Genomic DNA, 23,650 nt, shown 5'->3' with positions numbered 1-23,650 from the left:
AGAATATTTTTTTTAACTCTAACTCTTCTGCTAAGTGGCGCAACTTACATAATAAACGCAAAAAAGTGAAATAACTGTGAAAATCTAAATGAAAAGCTATGTTTAAAATAACACACTTACGTTTTCGAAGCAATTCTACACATTTTTTGTATAAGAAAGTTTTCTCTAACTTCACGCGTTTTCCGTTGAGGGCGCTGCGAATCTCGTCACAGAAAAATTTAAATATCTTGATAACGGATAATTATTGTTTAATGAAGTAATAGCTCGTTAGAAAGGTATTGGTTTGCTCTATTTAATGGTCTAACACAATTTATTGTAGTTAACTAACTAACTGCTAGAGGGCGCTTTTTCAAAAAATCGCAATTTCTTGCGGTTATCTCAGAAAACTTAAATGAAATGGTACCTTTTTTATATTTTAGATAGAAAGAGCATAAAATTTTGATTACGTCCTGAAAGTTTCAAGTCGCTATCAATATTCGTTTCATAAATATGCATGTTTAAAATCGATGCGCCGTAAACATATTAAATTAAAAAACTATGCCTATAGTTATTAGGTTATAAAATGAACGGGCTTCATACCTTAATATTAATAACGAGTTAAACTTAAAAATAGTGTTTAACGTATGCACTTAAATTATATAACAGGAATGATTGAAAAAAGCAGATAAATAAATGAAAAAAGCCCTCTAGTGCCGTCCTAAATGTTCAAATTGACGCCCGTCGTTCTCGATGCACATAAGTAGCCTGTCTCTAGTTGATGTGACAGCAGATTTTATTTCTACTTCAGGAATTCTACCTATGCATTAAACTATTGCTTGCATCATATCTTCCCTTGTAGCGGGTTTGGACGAATAAACCTCATGCTTTACTTTTCCCCAAAGGTAAAAATCTAAGCAGGTTAACTCCGGAGACCTTTAAACAGGTAGGTATACTTAAGTGATGATTAAAATACAATTTGAATTTGAAAATAATACCTAAGAGGCCACCGAAATAAACTGCCTTTTCCAATCCAGCGGTTAGGAAAAGAAACATCTAAATGGCGCCGAACATTTTGCGTATAATGTGCAGGACATCATCATCCACCATCATGCTGAAAAAACATGTTCTGACGGGTGTCCAGACATCTTCTAACAGAAGAGGTAAATTATTTTCGAGGAAATGTAAGTACCTCTCGCCATTCAGCGTTTGTTCGAAAAAAAACGGTCCTATAATTTGACCGCTCAAAATTCCACACCATACGTTTAAAAGCCATCGACCTTGGGCTTGAACCTCATGTAACCATCGAGGGTTGGTACGTGACCAATACCTAGTACTACGCTGATTTACTGTTCCATCAATGTGAAACGTTGCTTCGTCGGTCCATAATATTCGGTATAAGAATCTATGGTCTTGCGCAAGCATGTTTAGCATCCAATGGCAATGGATTAGGCGACGGTCAAAATCTTCTATATAAAGAACTTGATGGCGAACCATATGATACGGATGCAGTCTAAATATGAATCATTCAATGTATTATAATTTTGGAGTAATTGTTATTATTTTATTTAATAAGTAATTCTAGCTAATGGGTCCAAATAAACATCACAAAAACACCTCGAATAACTTCAATAAAGTGAAACGTGGACAAACCGGGTATAATTGTGGTTTAACTGTTATATACCATAAACAATGCCAAAAAAAAGGAAAAGCCGAAAAAGTGATAAAATCTGTATTTTTAGGAAACTATCAACAAAACGCCATTTAAATTTGTTTATGACAAAAAACTCCGCTTCTTTTGTTTCCGCAGCCTACTACATATTTTTAATCAAGATACCTAGGCACTGCAAAATTCTTACCGTAGGTCAGATGTAATAACATGCATATTTATTAAACGAATATTGATAGTGACTTGAAACTTTCAGGACGTAATCAAAATTGTATGCTCTTTCTATCTAAAATATAAAAAAGGTACAATTTCATTTAAGTTTTCTGAGATAATTGCAAAAAAATTGCGATTTTTTTGAAAAAGTGCCCTCTAGCAGTTAGTTAGTTAAAAAAAATATTTTCAGAACTTTCTCTTAGCCACATTAGTTATAAAAATTTTTTTTCCAAACTTGTATCTTTCATAATTTTCGAGATATGGCCGATGACCTCTGTTAGTGGAACACCCGGTACAATATAGCGATAATTGTTGATCTATCTTGCAATCCATACTGTGTACCAGAGAGTAATTGGCAGTGATATGAAAAAATATTAATTCTAAACATTATAATCACAAAATTATAAACACTCCAAATTTTTATGCATTGTTTATGATAAAACTGATAACAACAGCAAGTGCCTCAATGAGATATTTTAAAATACTCGTGGGAATCACATCTTTCCCAAAACTGTTTTTTTTTTAAGTTTTTTCTGCAATTACAATACAGAATCTCATGACATGTGCGCTTGCTTTTATTAATAGGCTACATTTCTAAGTTAGTATATGATTGAATTCTTTGAGAAACCAGTAAGTTATCCTGTTCTTTTTGGTATTGTTATATTTTTGTTTATAATAGATATTTTATGTCTATATTTAGACGACATAAGCAAGTTGTTTCGCTTCTCTTTACTCTTAATTACTTCAACTTTATTTAGATATTGACACTTGTTTAATATTTATATCCGCTATTAAATATCCTTTTTGGAAAGTGTTGATTAAACATACCATTAAATTTGAACATAAAGACTCGCCATTGCTCATTTACGTCTTCACACTGAACGGTATACACATTGAGCCATTGACGCGGCATCGACGACGGTTGTGACATAGCCAAAGGGCGTGGCACTTCCTCTTGATGAGGGGGCGTGTCGTCTTCTTCAGGGTATCTCAACTCCTGAATGCGGTTTTTGGGTATAGTAGCTAGGGGTGTACGCTGTAAGGTTTCTCGATGGGTTTTGTCGCGTATTATAGGGGTGCGTGTTACGCCGAGGGACGCTCATCGTGCTTTCGTGCTTTCGTTGAATTAAAGGTAACGGGCGAGTCCGACGGTCACTCCGCCAAGACACGAGTCACCGCTACAAACACCTCGGACCGTGCACGCTAACACGCGCCAATCGGAAAATTAATAACTTCTGCCCTTCTGGGTTTGCGATGGGTAACCCACCCAGTGAAAAAACGTTTAAATATGTTGAACCAAGTCAATTAAAACGGGATGCCAGCTAGTCACTCCGGGAATAACAGAAAGTTGCACAAGGCGCTACCCTTTCATTCAAGAAGTGCCAGGCTATCTCCCTGAGGAGCCCCGGCACTCCATCCTCTTCCATCCTCTGGTCAAAGTACGGTGGCCACGCAATGTTGAAGGCGTTCTTCAGGTCCAGCGTGACCACCAGTACGTGCCAGTTTGCCTCCTTGTGTTCCCTCAATTTCTCTCTCATCCTCTCTATTGCCATTAATGTATCTCTAGACCTCCGGAAACCGAACTGCCTCTCATTGAGACAGCCCGCCCCTTCATACCAGTTGACTATCCTGGCGTTGACCAGCCGGTCAAGCAACTTACCGAGCGTCGGTAACAGACTGATTGGACTGTGCCCTCCGCTCTTCTTTGGCAGCCACCTGACCCTAACCACCTTCCACACCTGCGGAAAAACTCCCCTTGATAAACACGCCCCATACACTCTCATCATTCCCTCTCTCCAGACTTCCCAGACATGCTTCACGCACTTGTTGGGGATCCTATCGTCCCCATACGCCTTTTTCCTTTTCAAACCGGCAATCACCCCTTCCAGTTCTTCCACCCTGAGGTCAACGTCGAAGTTGACGTTGGCCCTCCCCTTTTTTCTCGTACGTTGGTAGGTTTCCCATTCTCATCCAGAGTCAGATCCGGGTGATATTTCTCAATCATCTCTCTAACCCACTCTTCCCCTGTCCCTATCTCCCTACCGTCCCTAGTCCTAAGTGCGGACTCCCCCCTGCGAACCCCCCATTTATTTATTAACTCCCACACTCTGTCCCACGAGTTGTCGGTGGTCAACTTCTCTATCTGCTCCCTTCTCTTTTCCCTCTTTTTTATCATAATGGCCCTCTGTAGTTCTTTCCGTTTTGCGTAATATTCGCGTTTCATAACTCCCTCATTCACACTCCCCCTACTACCCTGATACTGTCTCCTCATTCTCTCCACTTCTCTCTTTCTGCCGCTCAAGTCGTCGTCCCACCAACTGTTAGCGGCTCTCCCAATCATCCTTTTCCTTTTAATCAACTTACACGCATCCTTGCAAAAGTGTTGCATCCTTCCGGCTTCCTCCTCGAGATCTTCCACGGCCTCGATATTTCCCCACCTAAACCCACTCAGATACTTAACCGAAACCGTTCCCAATCCGTCGAATTAAAGTCATACTCCCATTCACCCTCTTTCCCTCCAAATGTCACGTATTTGTGATCACTTAGAGTTTCCGTGTCTCTCACCTTCCATTCCCCTATCTCAAAATCTCTTGCCCACGTCACATCCACCCAACTGCCATTCGCGCTCTCGAACGTCGGACCCTGGTTCCGATCGTTTGCGTGCTCCCATTCATACAAAACTGCCATCTCCATAAGTTCTTCTCCCCTTTCATCCGTCGTCTCTCCTCCCCATGCTTGGTTTTTGGCGTTAAAGTCCCCAACCAGAAGCATGGGTTCTTTAACTCTCCTCCACATTCTCTCCCTCTCTCTCATTCTATGGTTTGTACGACTGCCTACCGTTGGCTCGTCGTACACACCAACCACTCTCACCTCTTTATCTAAGACTCTCTCTCACCCATATGACCGATTTAGCATTTGGTTTGCCAAACCTCTTAAACCCCTTCCACTCCGCCTCGCGTTTGAACGGTTCCGAAAGCAAAACCACATCCACTCCCCCCTCTCCCCTGCCCAAATTTGTCTGAAGAAAGCCCGCCATTAGTGGTAATTAGTGTTCTGCAACCTCTGTTCAATTTTCCGCCTACACACGGGACATTTCTTGTCAGAGGCACTTCTCCTTCCTTGCCACACCAACCTTCTTGCAATTTGGGCAGTCCCACTCATCCTTCACCAAACACTCCCTAACCTCATGATCCCCGCCGCACCTGTTGCAACACCTCCCATCCGTACATAGGGCGCCAGTGTGGCCAAATTTGCTACACCTGTAGCACACCGCCATATCCGCAAACTCCTCGACCACATACACCATCATACTCACCGTCACTCTCTCTTTCTTGACTAAGCGTCTAAAAGGGTCCCCTTTTAGTTCTACAACCACATTCTCAAACACCTCTCGCCTGCAAGGCCTCCTGAAGAGGACCCTTGCCCCATTCATACAGTCCCCATACTCTCTCCCTTCCCACAGTTCCGCATTTTCCTCGTAGAGGGCCATTATGATTTCCTCATCCTTTAGTCCTTTTTCAACCCCCGTTATTTTAAGTTTCGGGTTAACCCCCCTACTCTCATTAACCCTCACCTCTGCCCTACCCTGCAAGTTGGCTCTTACCCTTTCCTTTTCCGTGTCATTGTCAAAGACCGCCATTACTCTGCCCTCTCTAACCACCTTCACGCTTTTGACCACCGATACTCCCGCCCCGCTTATCATGCTTTTCACTTCCCTCACTAGCTCTTGCCCCTTTTTCCCTTCCCTTTCTATGGTGAGCTCATACCTCTCAATTTTCCTCTTTGGTGGAGTTTTCCACCCCTCTTTGTTTCCCCTCCCTTTATTTGCTCCCTTCCCCAGCGTCTCCGCATAGGTTTTTTTCCTCTGGACCCTTGTCTATTCCCCCCCCCCCTCTTTCCTCTCCCTGTCTTCCGCCCACGCCCCTCCATCCCCTGACGTATCGGTTCACTTTCCCTCTTTTCTAGTGCCCTATCTCTCTTTTCTAATTCCTTATCATAAATGTCCCTAATCAATTCCTGTTTTTCCCTTTCCTTTTCGCAGTCTTTTTGTAAACCTAAAACCTTCCTGTCCATTCTCCCATATCAAAGGAGAATCTCGCCCATCACCCTGCTGACTGTTGTACTGTCTTTAACATTGAATTTTTTTTTTCAGCTAGTTTATATGTAAATTCGAAATTATTCTACTACCCTAAATATACGCTAATTCTAATATAGTCTGTAATTGTTCGGCCCTGTTACATACCGCGAGCTGTCGCTTCCTGACCCTTATTAGGGCTTAAGCCTATTCCGTTACCCACCATCACACAAAACCACTCTCAAGGGAACCCACCAGCCTCCGCTTCACCTAAAATTCCCGGGGAAAGCTAAACCCTGTTTCTTTTTCCTTTTTTCCTCTTTCTCTTTTTTATCTTTTTTCCCTTCTTTCCTTCTTTTTGTCTTCTTTTTTTCCGCTCTTTCTCTGTTATTTTTCCCCCTCTTTTTTTTTTTTTTTTACTTGTGTTTTTTTTTTTTTTTTTTTTTTTTTTCTCTCTCTTTTTCTTACCCCCGCTTTTTTTTTTTTTCCTGTTTTCTTTTTTTTCCCCTTTTAACAACATAAGACTCTATCTCTTTTTTTTTTTTTTCTTTTTCCCATATTGTACATATCACTAAAATAATCTTAACCTATACAAAGCTTATACAAATCTTACACCTAGCTTAACCTCTACAGTCCTATACATATGTTCAACAGATCAAACAAATAGCTAGTCCTTTCCCATTTTTGCAACGATTTTTATCTCTTTTTCTGGCCGTTTTCCGTGTGTACATATGACCTATATAATATTAACATAATCAATTCTTATACCTATCTTAACCTATACAGTTTTGTACATATTTTCAACAGCCTACGCCTATCAGACCACCCTCGTCGTCTCACCCCAGATCCACGATACCCGGCTCTCCTCACCCTTTCAACCTCTCCCATCCACTCGCCCCCAGACTCTCCGAAACCCTTTCTCTCCCCTCCCTAATCGTAGTTCGTGTTTCGTACCTTCAAGTCTACCTTACTCCTATACACAGGACACCTTCTATCCGACGCCCTGTGGCATCTGTCCCCTCTAAAAACTCCCATTCTCCTACAGTTTGGACAATCCCAATCCCCCGTTTCCTTACAATCCCTAACCTCATGCGCACCCCCACATTTATTACAACATTTACTCTCCATGCACCTTACACCCGTGTGGCCGAACTTGCTGCACCTATAGCACACTGCCAGGTCAGCAAATTCTTCCACGGAATACCCTATCATACCCATCGTAACTCTTCCTTTCGTGATGAGGAGCCTGAAGGTTTCCCCTCTTAGCTCCACCACCACGTTTTCTACTCCCTCCCTCCTGCAGGGTCTCCTAAAGAGTACCCTTGCCCCTCTCATACACTCCTCATACTCTCTTTCCCCCCACAAATCCTTATTTTCCCCGTACATAGCCTCTAATATCTCTTCGTCCTTAAAACCCTTTTCCACCCCAGTAATCTTCAATTTGGGGTTTATTGCCCCGTTTTCCCCAACCCTAACTTCCCTCTTTCCTTGTAGAACCTGTTTTGCCTTCTCCATATCCTTATTACTCTCAAAAGTTACTACAACCTTCCCCTCCTTCACCTCCCTAACCCCCCTGACAACCGATACCCCTGCTTCCTTAATCAAATCTTTGACCTCCCTTACTAGTTCCTGCCCTTTTTTTCCTACCCTTTCTACTGCTAAGGACCATTTTACTTCTCCCCCTTTTGGCGGCATTTTCCAACCTACTTTTGTTTCCACATTTTCTCTTTTTTCTCTACCCAACGCCTCTGCAAAAGTTTTCTTTCTCTCCACTTTGCTCCACCCTTGGTTAACTTCAACCCTGTACCCTCCCACACTTGACTCCTCGTCTCCAGATGTATCCCTAACTGTTAATATCTTTAACTCCTCTATCTCTTGCCCCTTAGTCACCCCCCTAATTTGCTTAACCCCTTTCCCTACCCTTGCTACACTTACCCTATCTTCGTTTTCCCCCTCTACCCGCCCCAATAACTCCATTTTCCCCTGAAATTCCTCCAACAATTTACCCAACTTGTCCACGTCGAACCCCACACTCCCCTTATTCCTAAATTCTTCCAGCTCCAGTTCTCTTTTCTCGAGCTCCTTCTCCAGTTTACCAATGTCCCTATCATAGACCTTACGCATTATTTCCATGTCCTCCCTATCTTTCTCGCTATCCTTTGCTAATTCTAGCACCCTTTTTTCCATACATCCATGCCTGAGGAGAACCTCAACCAAGACCATATTAATCACCGTCCCCTCGTACCGAGTGAGCCTGGTTTTTGCATTTGAGATCTCGCTAATCTTTCCCGATATCAACCCAACCAGTTCCACGAAGGTGGCCTCGGCCATCACATCTTCCAGCTGTTCCCTTTGTAAACCATTTCTTACTCTATCTCTAAGCGCTTTTCCCGGCGGGGAAAACTCCCCCTCTTCATCAGAAGACATTCCTACTTGTTCCTAACTATGTATATACCACGACTTTACAAACTTTTTACCGAAATGACTAACCTTTGTTACCTGCCGGTTTCAAGTGTTCGCCCAGTCCGCTTTCCCCCCACTGCGCAGAGTTAAAACTACTGCGCACGCGCAAAACGACAAAAAATCCAATTACTGTCTTATTCAGTTCCCAGTAACCCCATTAGCCCTTTACAACGCACTGCGCATAGGTAAAACCTACTGCGCATGTCCAAATTCTCAAAAAACCCAATGAACCTTCCAGTGTATCCCCCTTGACCCCCGTAACAATATTTAGCCCACTGCGCAGATGTAAAACCTACTGCGCATGTCAAAACTGAACAAAAACCTAATGACCCCCGGAACCTATTCCTAATGGCCCAAAGAACCAAATGTATACAACTGCGCAGAGGTAAAACCTACTGCGCATGTCAAAAACGAAAAGAAACCTAATGACGCGCGGACCCTATTCCTAATGACCCCAAGAACAAAATGTATACAACTGCGCAGCGGTGGAACCTACTGCGCATGCCCAAATATACAAAAAACAAACTGACCCCCCCAAACGCTGCTACTCAATGTCCGTAACGTAATCTACACCACTGCGCATAAGCAGGACATACTGCGCATGACGAAAACCGTCAAAAACCAGCTGACACTTATGATCGATTCTCCTTAACCTCAATAACAAAATGCATACAACTGCGCAGCGGTGGAACCTACTGCGCATGCCCAGACTGTTACAGTTCAACGTCGCGTTATATTTCCACGTCCCCTTGTATTCCTAACTCTGTTGTCGTGATGCTATTAAGAGAGTTATAGTTAGTCCCGCTATTTACCCGCATAACCTTACGTTACCTTTCTACGTGCCGTTACAGTTCCCCCTAGCGTTACCTTTCTACGTTCCGTCACAATTCTAGCTCATGTCTGAAAAAAATTTGTGCACCGAACGGACCGATAGTGGCCAGCCGGGTCGAACAAAACTCGGCGCGCTTAGATTTCGGCCTGCAGTAGGTACAGTCGACGAAAATCGAAGCGAGAACCGAATTAGCCTTAAGCGACGTAGTGAATGACGAATCAAGGACCCGTTACATTTTCAGTTATATTTGCATTTCAATGTCCAGTTACATTTGTACGTCCCCTTAATTTTCCCCGCGTTAAATTTTCGCACCCGTTAGATTCCTTGCTGTTATGGGTTGTATTGTTATTGAAAACGAATTTTCTTTTATATATTTGTTTTGTGGCTTTTAAAAAAGCCGTTTTTTGCCGATCGACGAGACAACACGATCAACGACTGAATAAATTATTTTTTGAATGAAAATAATTTGTTCAGTGGTTTCGGGCGCTGAAGAGACGTGTCTTCGCCGAACATAGTACGGTTAGAACGCCTCTCGTAGCGTCATCCGTCGCCCGCAACTGCCCCAACAGTTGAAGATACTCCTCGCGTTGCCTGGTCAAGCGGTCTTCTTCTTTTTCGATAATGCGTTGCCGGCGTTTAGTCAGCTCTTTCAACAAGTTCAGGTCAGCCTTAATTTCTTTGACCTGTTGTTCGACGCGCCATTATAAATGACAGGTAGAATGGTTTCAGATAAGCGGGTTAAACAAGACTACTGCTTTTTACCCTCCCATTGCTGTAGACCAAAAAAACAAAAAACTCCCATTGTATGCCCTAACAAATGCTTATTATAGTACCGCGTGGATAAAGAGTTATTAAAAGCAACTCCCTTAGTTGCGTTAGAGTCTTCCAAATATAAGCGCAATAATTACAACAGCAACTAATCTAATGACCTGGTTAAAGGACTGTATGTATTGACTAACTCTCGTTAATTTCAGTTATTTATATTAATTAATTTTAGTTATTAATAGTTTAAACAGAAAATTCGTAGTACAAACCGTACTTTCGATTTATAATTATTGATAAGTACATATTCCGCTGGATCAGAAAATTAAGAATCCAGAAGGACGATTACCGCGATATGTAGAGAAACGTCAAGCTTTTCATTGTGACTTACGGCACCGGAACGGAAAAATTCATGATGTTTAGAGTATTGATCAAATCGCGGAAGTGATAGACAAAGAAGCTACAAAGAGAACTGCAGTGAATAACAGCGTTTCTAAAAAGGACATAATAAATGGTCTACACTCAGACCCTAATTTGAAAGTAATCAGAAAATGGTTGAAGAAGAATTTGTTACCAGATTGGCAACAGATTTCCAGATATGAACTGGTTACTGGTTGCAGTGGAATTCGCTTCGACTGCGAGATAACTTAATTACTCGCAAATGGGTCCAGACTACAAACGCTCTGTTTACCAAACAATAGTGCCCAATTCCTGCAAAGATAGTGTGCTGCGAGAACTACATGACAGTCGGGAAGGAGGACACTTTGGAGTAAACCAGACTTTGGCTAGAATAAGAGATCGATTTTACTGAATTAAGGAATGGTTTAAACGGTGTGACCGGTGTTCATTAAAGAAGCAATCAAGTACAATTCATTAATTTGAGAGAGATAAGTTTAAACTAAACAACGACCGAATGAAGATTAGATTAGACCATAGGCCAGCTGTTGCCGGTTATAAGGAATGGCTGTATTAATCTAGGAGAAACATTGAAGTCAAAAATTGCAACGACCCTGGGAAGGACCATACAAGATAGTGAAGAAAATAAACCTAGTCTACCGAACTCTACTGTCATCACGATCCAAACCGAAGGTAGTTCATGTGGAGAGACTAAGTCCATTCAGAATGACGCTATCCGGGAGCTTTTAAAGAGGGGGGCACTGTTACAAAGGCCACAAAACCAGATAAAGATTTCCTGAAATTTAGGGAAAAACTAGGGGTCACCATATAGGATTTCCCTAAATTTAAGGAAAAAGTGAACAACTTGGCTCCCAGGGGAGTCCAAAGCTTACCCCCTAATACGAAGTTTCCACCCTCTAGGGCTAAAAATAAGGGAGTTATCCATATAACCATGTGAACTACAAGTCCCCAAACATCTACTTATGGACACATCCCGGTATCATTAAGGAAATGTTGGCTAGAGCATTCGCGACTTCATAAACGTTTAGTGGTCGTTTAAGAAGGACATTTTAGACTTTCACTTTCTGCCGAGCGGACGGAGAGTTCAGTTCAGTAGTGAACGAGTTGTGGAATTACAGCGGTGCGAAGCGAAGCAAAAGAGCGAAGTAGTGACAACTGGTAAGACTTTAGTGGTTTAAAACTGATTTCTAGTGTTGTAAATTGTTGTGTAATTATTGAATAAAGTTTTTTGAGTTTATTCAAAGTCTCACGTCTCTAAAAGAACGCCGTAAAGTGTAACAATATCAAATGGTGAAGCAACAGATAAGATAAGTTCGGGTAAAAAAATAAATGTGTTCTTTAGAGATTTTAAAATTTGCTACGCTTGAAAGAAATTTTGCTGAACCCTAAAAAATTGTTCTTAGTATCTATCTGGCATTGGTTAATATATTTTTGGACTTCTACTAACGATCTAAAATAGTTTCATCATTGCTACTTTGCCGCTTGTATTAAAAAGTATCATCACATCACCCTTTTTATTTTAAATAAAAAATCCTGTAGGTATATTCTTATAAAGTTAGAATCGCAATCTGTTTCTAACCATTTTTCATATATATATATATATATATAAACAATCTTTATTTTCCAACAAGAAAAAACGGCTATCGACCATTACGGTCTTTCTGCCTATACCATTTTTTATTAATACGACTTTACGTCTATTTTTTACCGTTTCCGAGATTTTGCTACATTTAATGTGTTTTTTTAACACTGAATCAATGAGGTTATATAGTCCTCATTTTGAGCAATTGCTAAAGTAAATTAATTAAGATAATGTATTTGAGTTTTTATAATTATTGTTTTAACAGTCTTCATCCGGCTCACTTTGTGTTCCGATCAGCATACCTGACAACGGGAATTCATTTCATTTGTTATAATTGGTTTTACTACTAAACCTTTTTATTTAACCTTCTTTTTTAAATTGACACTGTTGACAAACTAATAAATGAACTTCAATTGTTTGTCGTGTGATGTTACAATATTTTCTTTTTAGGTCACAGTCCATAACTGAAATGAATAAAAGGATAAGTGTTAGTAGTTTTAACACTTACGGTATCTTTAAATAAAAAGTACATAAACTCACATGCCGATAATAGTTTTTACGACTTTTCTTTGTAATTATTAGTTATTAACCAAGCGAAAGAGGTTTTGGCAATAACGATGATGATAATAATTACCTTTTTTAAGTAGCAGGAATTTTATTGATTTTAAATTGACATGACATACAAGCTTTGAACAAAAAAATAAAATTTCAATTTTAAAACCACTATTTGAAAAACTGAAAAATGTTTAACGGTATAAACATTTTGAACATAAATCAAATCAAAATACGCTTTATTGTAAAAAGAACAGGGTTCTTGTGTACAAAGCTAAACAAATACAAGTTAACTAAAAAAAAAAAAAAACACAAAGACACTAAAGAACTAAATAAATACAAAGACATTAAAGACTATCACTATAATACTCTTCCAGGCTGTAATAAGACTTTGTTAATAGAAAACTCTTAACCCCCCTTCGAAATTGTGGGTATGGCATTAGCCTATATTCTCTGCCCAGATGGTTATAGATCTTGAGGCCCTCATACACGACCGATCCCCTGAAAAGAGTCGACCGGGGTATAGGCAGGCGCAAACGCTGTTCCTCACTCAACCTCGTATTATGTGAGCAATCAGAAATTCTATCACCAGCTGTCTTGTGAATCTGACACACCGTCTCGAGGACCAACAAAGATGTCAATGTCAGTATTCCATGCTTAACAAACAGTGGTCTACAATGCTCCCTAGCTCTCACACGGCACATGAACCGGAGCGCTCTCTTCTGTATGACAAAAATTGAGTTAAACAGCTGTCGAGAACAAAATCCCCAAAACGCTACACCATAGCGCAGATGCGACTCGAAAAGTGAGAAATACACCATCCTAGCGGTCTCAGTCCCCAACTCGCCCGAGACCACCCTAACGGCATAACAACCCGACGCCAACTTAGATCTTAACTGAGAAATATGGTTCCCGAACTTAAGCTTATCGTCAATGGTAAGACCCAGAAACTTCGTGACCGACCTGCTTTCAATATGCCGATCGCCAATATGTAACTCTTCCAAATCACAACCAAATGTGAGTATATTTGTTTTGGTGATGTTTAAGCAAAGGGAATTTGCATCACACCATCCCTTAACCCTTGGAAGATCCAAGGCTATCATCTCCCTGAGGCCTCCACCCGTTCTCGCATGCCAAAGGAGAGTCGTATCGTCGGCAAAAAGTGTGAATGTACCCCGAATATTCAGCGTCGGGAGGTCATTTATATAAATCAAGTTTTATATATTAATAATAAAATAAATCAAGTTTTATATATCAATATTTTATATATTAATAATAAATTATTTTTTTGTGGTGAAATTTGCAAACCATTTTTTGCACTGTTGACAAGTAATGTTAACTTAAGTCTTGTGTGCGTTTGCGGCGTTTGGAATTTTAGGTCGCAGTCTTGCTTTGTTTCTTAATTTGTTCTCTTAGTGTTTTATGGATCTCATTTAGTTCGGTCATATTTTTGCTTATTATTTATTTTTTTGGTATCTTCCAGTTTTAGATGCTGGTTCCGAATTATGTTAGACAAATATTTTCTTTATGCTCGTGTTCTTGTATTATGGCGTCTACGGACTGCTGCAGCTACTGTCGTTCACAATTTAGGAAGTCACTCTTGATATTAGTGATACTAGTTTAACCCTGGATTGCTACCCTTATTTTCAGAACTCAATCTGCTACATGGGGTACAGGCGTACCCCAAATACAAAATTAAATATAAATAACTTATTTGAAAAAAATTAGGTATATAACAGAAAAACCACCTAGAATAGTATTCCAAATATTTGATTTATTTAACAAAAACGGTTTTTATATCATTCCGCACAAAGTCAGAGTTTCCAAGCGATGTTGCATTTGAGGTTTCACTAAATCAAGTACCAGTTTTTTCTAAAATACTTATTTAGAGAAGCCATTTTATGTGTAGGTATTCTAAAAAATTATATTCAACTAGAAAACAATGTAATTCAAGAACTTATATTGATAATAGTAAATTAGCAAAAATAAATACTTACATGGAAACACGAGCAGATATGCTACGCTGGGGTACACCTGTACCCCGGATAACAAATATCTCCTAAATAAGCACACAAACACGCTGCACGAATATCACGCATAAACAACCGACCCGTAAAATGAAACTACTCAGAAGGTCATGACCAAAGCGCCATCTGTTTTCCACTAGCAGGATATTTAGATAAGGCTGGGGTACGAGTGTACCCCAAGTAGCATTCCAGGGTTAAGATCGTGCAGATGAACTACTCTTCCTTGTGCCTCCAGTAAATTTTTAGTCATAAATAGGCTTACGTATAACTCATGACCGCTTCAGAATCAAATCGCTGTTACGTTCATCGTATTGTTCCTTCTGGTTTATAAATTGGACTTTAATAGTGTAATGTATTAGTGAAATAAACCCACGGTTTGTGGTGCATTTTCAATGCATCCTGCTTGTTTGGTGTCTTTTTTATGTATTCTTTGCATTAAAGATGTTAGTAAAAAAGCAAGCTAAGGCTACAGGATAATATTACGGCCTTTTCTGGTGAACAGCCAACTGCTGTGGTAGAATCAGCGATAAACTGACATCGACTGACCGAGTAATCACTTAAATTTGTTAACCGGACGTAGCAGTATGTGGAACTGCGATCCGGCACTCCTCGTCCCTTGAGTCTCGTGAGAGGGCGCTAGTGTGAGGAGACCTGATGTTGTGTGTTAGTCCGCCTGTGTATTATACTCTGCTCATAAATGTCCGATGAAGAAGTTGCTTTCAGCGGTCACTTAATGTCGAGCTTTGGCCTGACGTTACTTCTGGGCAATATGATCCTGGCGCGACCGTTAATGGCTCTATCACCAAGTTCCGGCCGCGCTGTTGCGACGCAGCTGCCTCTCTGAAGCTCTCGCGTGCACAGCCTTCTTGCATCGTCCATCATCCTCATCCTTTAGCTCTCTCGTGTTTTTTTTTTTTGATGATGATCTTTTCAGCAATTTGTTGTGACGGTGTACACTCTCACTGTGCACAACGGAGCAATTTTGCATAATATGCAGAATGCTCTCGAGTTCGAGACACGATACTTCAGGAGCCGTGAGTATGGTAAACCTTGACGGAAGGTTGTTGGTGTGAAGCTGCACCGCTCTTACGTAGTCTCGTCGTGACCAGCCATTGGGCTTGGCTATCCGACCTCCTCTCTCCTTGCTTGCCGCTCTTTCCAGACAACGAGAATAAGACCCAGCTTCCTCCATACTTGGGACGCTGGACAATTGCCCACTAATTTTGAAATGCGTTCTATATTACCCTTAAACACGTCTGAGCCCACAGCTCTCGAGACGACTGGATCCTCTACGATATTCAGGATCCTATTTAAGCGAGCCAGAAGTTTCTCTTATTTATTTCTTGCTATTTGGGTCTTCTGTCTCACCACACAGAAAAGGTTTGTTGATACCTAAAAACTACCTCCTTTTAAGAAAAGAGCCAAGAGCCACTGAGATATTACCCTCCTCAAATCCGGCACATCCAAACCTCCATCTCTCACTCCGCGTGGATCGCATAGTCCGACGTATGCACCGAGAGATGGAGAATTCTCTTGATACATTTATTTAGTCGGCGTCCTTTAGAGCACCCCGGGTCACATCGGTGTTTTAAAGCCCGAACAACAGTCTCGAGATTTAGGTGGGTTATACAAATTAGTAGAGCAGATGTAAATATGTGTTACCGGTATGTTGTTATACAGCATTAAACCTGTAGCTAGTGACAGTTGTCTTCCAACCATAGCGATAAATCCAACCTTTTTGTAGTACTTCGGAGTGACGTAGTCTGCATGGGAAAAACAATTTAAATTTTGATCCAACACTTGATTTTTGGTTCGTATTTAATTTCCGAACAAGGCCCAGATATTTTGATCTATATTTAGTTCCGAACACACAGAACTTAGATTGTTCTTACTTAGCCATTGGAATAAATTATTCATGTCGTTGTTTATAACAGACTTTTATTTCGCTAAATTTACTTCCACAACATTGCGGGCGGGTGTTAGTATATTATTAATGGTGATTAATCATTGTTAATGGCGTAAATGCAAAAGTAAATAATTAAGTGAATAAGTCACTACAAACTTAAAAGTAATTAAAAAATGAAAGAGCATGCATCAAAGCCGGTATAATGTTCTGTAAATTTAACAGAGTAGGAACTTATGAATAGTTTGGTGTGGTTAGTGTGTACTATCAATTATTACTAAAAAAATAGCGATGGCTACATGCAACTTATATACAAAAATGTGTAAGTAAACAAAATAAAAGTATTTTAAGCCGACTTAAGAGAATGAATAAACAATAAAAAAAAACATCGTTTTCTTACAACACTTTAACATTACAATTCTTGACGACCCGCACTATATTATTTATATAGATCAGAAAAAGTTAGGGACCTAAAACAATTCCCTGACGGATCCCATGTTGAACAAGCAATAAATTTGATATAGCGGTTTTAAATTTTGCTTTTTGTTTTCTGTTATTGAAGATTCGTTCGAAACGTCTCGAACACTCAGATCCGTCATCAAAAATTGCATTTGATCGTTGTCGTTTATGTTGATATCGATGTTGTCGAATCCGTTTTCGTTGCTCTTGATTGTCGATTCCGTTATCGAAAATGGGCGCAACTTGGTTGGATTACCTGTTTCTTCTTATAATTTTCAATTATAAAAGGAAATCAAATAGTCAAGTGCCAAGAAAGATGCTCTCCGATTTTTATGGATTCTGTCAACATTCGATAACTTTATAACCTTTATTTTTATTAGGATAAGTTAAATGTATATAAGTTGTTGTTACGTAACTTTAATCTGACATGTAAATGCTGTTTTGTGTCTGTAAATAAACGTAAATGACTGATAATATTCTCATTATAAGTATCAACATGGTTGAGGGGTGGTCACATGGGTGATTGATCTGCAAAAAGTTTATAAAAAACTTATATTTATACAAAAAATGTCTGGCTTCAATTGCCGATTACCTCAGCTGGCACAAATCTTTCTTCGGGAAAAAATTTAACAATGTCCTTATGTTGTTTATTATGTTCAATTTTCTTTTGTGTTCGTCTTATTTCTTTACGAGCGTGTTGTTGGAATTCAGTGTTCGTGCGGTTGTTGGAATTTGCTTGATGGTAGCCACTTTGAGTTTTTCTATTAGCCGGCTTAATTTTGAACTGAATCTTCTTAATGTTTCTCAGTTTACAGCACGATGATTTAGAGTTCGTGGTGTGGCATTTTGATGATTTTAGCACTAAAAATTTGGTCCATTTTATTCAGATGTTTTGACTTGTTTTGTAAATGTCACTTTCAGAGGTGACAATTCGTTTAAGGTAATGGTGACTTGTATAGGTACGAAAAATACAAGACTAAATAATATGTGATAGTATCTTTAATCGGTATTTTTTTATTATATACTGACAGTATTGCTGATAATGCGTGTGAGGGCCGCTTTAGTAAGTCAAACAAAATTTGGATGACGTCACAAATTTTCATAGTTTGTGCCAACTTGCCAAAATAAAACAAATATTGTTTGCAAGAAAATCAATTTGATTTGACCATCGTTGAGTATGAGCGCTGCTGCCAAAGGTATAGCTGAAATTATTTAGTTTTGTTGCCCACAGTTGCCATTGTTGCTTTTTTGTCAAATTTAAATTATCGAAGCTTGTGGCAATTGTAAAAAATTTTTGGGACTCTCCAGACGTTTTTAAAGAAATTTTCAAAATGATTCTGGCGCCATTTGGAATTTTTAGTATTAGTATTTCAGTTTGTAGAAGTCTCCGCCATTTACAAAATAAACCTAAAGGGAACTAGAACGGTTTTAAAATAATTTTTTTCAGTGATTAGAGGCGTCTGACATTTCCAGAATATCCTTTAAAGACATCTCTGACATTTTTAACAAATTCTTGACTGATTCTTCCTTTTTCAAAGGTATCCTGCATTTCTAGGATAATCGTATATTACATAAGACGTTTTTTTAAATGATTTTAGTGGCATCTGGCATTTTTAAAATGCCTTGCGCGTCAAACAAACGTTCTTCCTGCGTAGTAACCTACATTTTGTTACTAGTACAAAAATAAATTTCAATATTGTACTAGTAAAGAAATAATGTCATTTTGGATGAAACAATGAATGGGTTTGCTTGACATTGACATAAGTTGGTTGATGTTTAGGAGAAGAAAGATAAATGAGGTTATAGTGCTGATGTATACAGTGGTAGTCACAGTAGATACGTCGATATTCGGCAATTTAAAATGAAGAACGCTTGGAAACAAATATAGTATATGTTACACGGGAGAAGAGTGCGATAGCTTTGGACCGCTGTCGACCTCAACTTCGCTTCTGTCAGACAATCTTCTGCGCTCAGCAAAATAATTGCCTCTTCTATTTTTAGTAACATAATGTACTATTAGTAAATAAAACTACATAAGTATCTATATATCGTCGCCTCAAATGCAAAAGCGTGACACTCCGAAAATTTCAGAAATTAAGATTTATACGTTATTTAACTTGGAATACAAAACTCCCTTTATCTTCCGAATCTTGTGCTATTGAGTTAAACAGTTTTGACGCTAAAGACAGATGTCAAAACCACCTTTTTAATATCTGCTACCAAAACCATGTATCTCCATGGTATCCCTCAGTGGCCATTATGAAATAAGATTAGTGTTTACCGGCGCAGTTCTGTAATAAATCGTAAGTATTATACTGTTTTACGTAAGCGTTAATTAAAATAAAGTATTTTAGTGAAACATCTTAGCCCTATTTTTTGAATAGCACTAACTAGTTTTGAATTTAGCATAGTTTAATACAGAAAAAAAAAGTAATGAAATTTTATATTGACTTACACGCTTTTGACACCTGGTTTGGCAACATGATTCTTGATTTACACAGTTTTGAGGGGGTATAGTTGCATAAATAGTTATTTATAGTCTTTAATTATAATTACTTACACTTGATCATCAGTCACTTCCGAACGCACTAATTTTTCAAAGCATTTGTAGGTTAAAATTTGTGATTTAATTCTAGACATGCGTCTTTTTTCACCTGCTTGACGTCATTCTCAAAGTGTAAAATTTTGACTATACATTTGTAAAATGTTTAAAAAATTTATAAATTATTCATTTTGTCAATAAAAGGTAGGTTTTCGTATGGTAAGAATAAAACCTCAGACCAGAAGAAACAAGTAGTCATAGTGGCTAGGCACAGGCAGAATTTTTGGAAGTTTTTAGGGCTATTAAAACCTAATAATGTTGAAACATTTATCCAGCGAATGAAATTTCTCATCATCTTTTTTTTTCAGGTAATGAACGACAGATTGTCAGACATTGATTTAGATGCACTGCTAAACTCATCACAGACTGATTTTTGGAATGACAAAGAAAATGTTGAACATAATAATATTACAAATAATAATGTTCAAGTTGGGGACATTATTGATATCGCTAATATTGATAAAACTGTCGCTACCTCGGATATTATTATACTAACTCTGGAAGATCATAAAAATGAGAACTTCTATTATGAAACTCGGATAACAGCTTATAGATGAATACTTGCCAAGAAATGAGGAATTTGAATCGGATTGCACCTATACTGTGGAACTCGGAGAGCAGCTTCTAAATGAACATCTACCTGGAAATGAAGAATCTGACTCGGGTGACTTCTTCTACCAATTCTGAGGAACAGCAATATGAAAACTCAAATCAAATAGATGCCGTTACACAAAATATTAACGAAAACAAAAATGCTGAAATTACAAGTAGTTCTGTGCAAAAGTCGCAGATGTTACGAAGAATGCACGGAAAAGATTATAGAGGTATGAAGAAAGATCAGGAGACAAACAAATGGAAATAAGTTGTGAATAAAAGTGAAAGGAAAATGAAACCATTCTGTAACTCAGGATTCTGTAAAAAAGTTACAACAAGATATAGTCAATCATTTAGTGAAGAAACAAGAAAAGGTATATTTACCAATTTTTGGGAAATGTCCTAGGATATGAAGAAAGTGTATGTGTCTTGTCTCTCTCCCTAAAAGTAATATAAGTTATATTTAAAGGAAATTCAAGATTGAAGGTATGCAAAAAAACCTTTTTAAATACATTGCGCATAAATTAGTGGATGACGATTCATTTTGAAAAATTTGGCAAAATGGCCGGTTATCGACAATATAAACTAGTTTGTCATGCAGCAAATAAAATAGTTTTTACAAACTTTTACGACGAAATAGCTTCTCAAAAAATTGCAATTTTCAAACCTAAGAGATCAATGCGATCTATGTATTGAGTATACCTTGAGGCATAAAACAGAAGAAAATTACAATCTACATCAAAAAAAGAAAGAGGCAGCTAGAGAAGAAAAACACAAAGATAAAGAACTTGCTAAATAGAATAAAGATATTATACTGGTTTTAACAGTAGACATGCAGGCAGTACGTTTAGCTCCAATGCTTCAGGCTAGCGGAATGTATTGTAAAACCAAATTGTGCGTCCATAATTATACAGTGTTTGATTTGATCTCCCGGAACGTAACCTGCTTTTTATGGCATGAAGCTAATGGGGAATTAGAAGCCAGTGTTTTTGCTTCCATGCTTGTCAGTTTCATTGAAGAGCACCTTAAGAATAATCCTTCTCTTAAAACTATAATAATTTATTCAAACAGATGCGGTTATCAAAACAAGAATAACACCATAGCTAATGCTCTTCTTTGGCTAAGTCGACGAAATTTGATCACTATCATACAATAGTTTTTGGAGAAAGGACATACACAAATGGAAGTTGATGGGGCCCACTCACTGATAGAAAGGAAACTTAAAGCCGGTCTTTTTATCTACCTTCAGATTATGTCAATGTGTGTGTGGAAGCTAGAAGAGAGAATCCATTTAAGGTACGCTATTTCAATTTCGACTTTTTTAGAAATTTTCGAGATCTTAAGTACTTAGGAACAAGACGGGGTGATCCAACAATTGCAGAATTAGTTGCAGTAAAATACCAGCAAGACATCGAGTATAAACTTAACGACTACCGAAAAAAATCAATACTTTTGGTGAACCAAATGAGCGTTCCCATCTTTACAAAAAGAGTCTAAAAATTAAAAAGAAAAAATATCAACATTTGCAAGAGTTAAAAGCTGTGATTCCTGATCATGGGTGGCAATTTTATAATAACCTAGATATATAGAGACTGTCCAAGGGGTGGTGGTATAGCTAGGGTTAAGATAGCCAACCCAAACGTCAACCTCGCCTGCCCGAGTGGTGGCCAAGTCATCCGGTGCACCCTGCTAGATAACTAAAGAGGCTCTGGCGACCGAGTCGCGGTGGTATAACCGTTCAACCTAGAACTGTCTAGAAAATGAAATGTCGTTCTAACTAAATTTAACCCCTTATCAACCCGCATTGGCCAACGTGATAGGTAACGGCTAAAAACTCTAACAGAAATGGAAAGTAAGGATCATGGATGGCCCTCAGTCCCCGGCAGGTCGTTTATCCCCGGCCAAGGCGGCGGTCGATTGGAGGGTGCTAAAAATCACCGGGTTGGACCAGACTGCCAAGGAAAACGAGAACGAGAAAACCTACTGCTCCAATTTCTTCTCCTCCAACTGGCGGCTATGAATACTTTCTTCAGAAAAGCAGAACATCGAAAGTGGACATGGATCCAGTCCAGATGGCAGAACAAAGAATGAAATAGACTTTATTATCACAGACAAAAAGCAAATAGTCACGGATGTAACCATACTAAATAAACTATCGGTGAGGAGTGACCATAGAATGGTGAGAGCAAAGAGAGTATTAAACCTGAGGACGGAACGAAATAAGTTTGTAAATACGAACAGCAGTAAAAAGTGGACAAATGTGGATGTGGAAAAATACCAAAGAACGATAAATGAAAATCTAAAGGAATCTCATGCACGTAATCTCGAGGATCTAAATAAAAACATTGTGGATTCAATCAATGCCGCCCAAAAGAAACACTGCTTAAAGCAAACAGAAAATGAGTATAAACTTTCTATAAACACCAAAAATTTGATGAAACAGAGGAGAAAACTACTGGGAACCCACTACAGAAAGATGAGCTAAGACAATTGAATAAAGATATAACAAAAGCCGTAAGGACTGATCAGAAACTACAACAATAAATGGGTGACTCAAGTTATAGAAGAGAATAAAAGTATGAGGGTACTACACAACAAATTAAGTAAGGGTAAAGCTGAAATAACTAAACTGGAAAAAGAGAGAGGACAAATAACAAACAACAGAGAAGAAATACTAAAGATTGTCGAGGACTTTTACAGCAAACTATATAGAAACCAGAGTCAAGCACCAGAAAATATACTTCACATACTGAACCAAGGATCGGAAGAGATGCCAACGATGACTGAGGAAGAGGTCCTAAAGTCATTGTCAGAAATGAAGAATAACAAAGCACCTAGCGAAAACGGTGTTGTTGTAGAAGTCATCAAACTAGGAGGGAGTGTGAACACAAAGCAACAACCAAACTCTTCAATAAATGCCTAGACGAAGGAACAACCCCACAAACATGGAAAAATGCCACTACTATTATTATGCACAAGAAGGGCAGCATCACAGACCTACAGAACTATATACTGATAAGCCTGTTGACGCACCTATATAAATTATTCACCAAAATCATTATCGATCTAATCTCGATATCGTGCTAATCTCGGACCAGCTCGTCGAGGCAAATGAAGTGGTCTCAGAATTATCCGCAGCTTCCCAAAATGTAGGCTTAAAAATCAACATTGCCAAGACCCAATTTATGACGAACTTAGTCCCAAGCTGTAACTTAATGCTAGAAGGAAAAGAAATTCAATACGTAACATCTTACAAATACCTGGGACACGAGATCCGAATGGAAAGAGACAATCAGACCTGCGAACTAAACAGAAGGATAGGACTGACCTGGGCTGCCTTCGGCAGGCTGAGACATATACTCAAATCGGATATACCGACATGTCTCAAACAAAAGGTGTTTGACCAATGCGTCCTCCCGGTATTGACATATGGCTCGGAAACACTTACACTAACACAAAAAACTATCAATAAAATGAGAATAACTCAACGAGCCATGGAGAGGTCCATGTTGGGAGTGTCAATG

At 38.9% G+C, this 23,650-nt stretch overlaps 1 long non-coding RNA gene and 1 pseudogene across 1 annotated transcript; both read right to left on the bottom strand.

Moving 5' to 3' along the window:
* Nucleotides 1-803: 803 nt before the first annotated feature.
* Nucleotides 804-1,642, bottom strand: LOC145736229 (uncharacterized; annotated as a pseudogene).
* A 15,641-nt stretch (nucleotides 1,643-17,283) lies between these two features.
* Nucleotides 17,284-17,865, bottom strand: LOC145736637 (uncharacterized). The gene is made up of 2 exons (XR_014180064.1): nucleotides 17,523-17,865; nucleotides 17,284-17,458 (listed from the first exon to the last, which is right to left on the bottom strand). It is a non-coding gene; the product is annotated as an uncharacterized LOC145736637 (long non-coding RNA).
* Nucleotides 17,866-23,650: the final 5,785 nt, after the last annotated feature.

Source organism: Ips typographus, linkage group LG12, assembly GCF_016097725.1.
Source record: "Ips typographus isolate SLU linkage group LG12, UJ_Ityp_2.0, whole genome shotgun sequence".
Lineage (NCBI taxonomy): Eukaryota > Metazoa > Arthropoda > Insecta > Coleoptera > Curculionidae > Ips > Ips typographus.
Note: the sequence above shows the minus strand (reverse complement) of the source record. Positions and strands in the feature narration are given on the sequence as shown.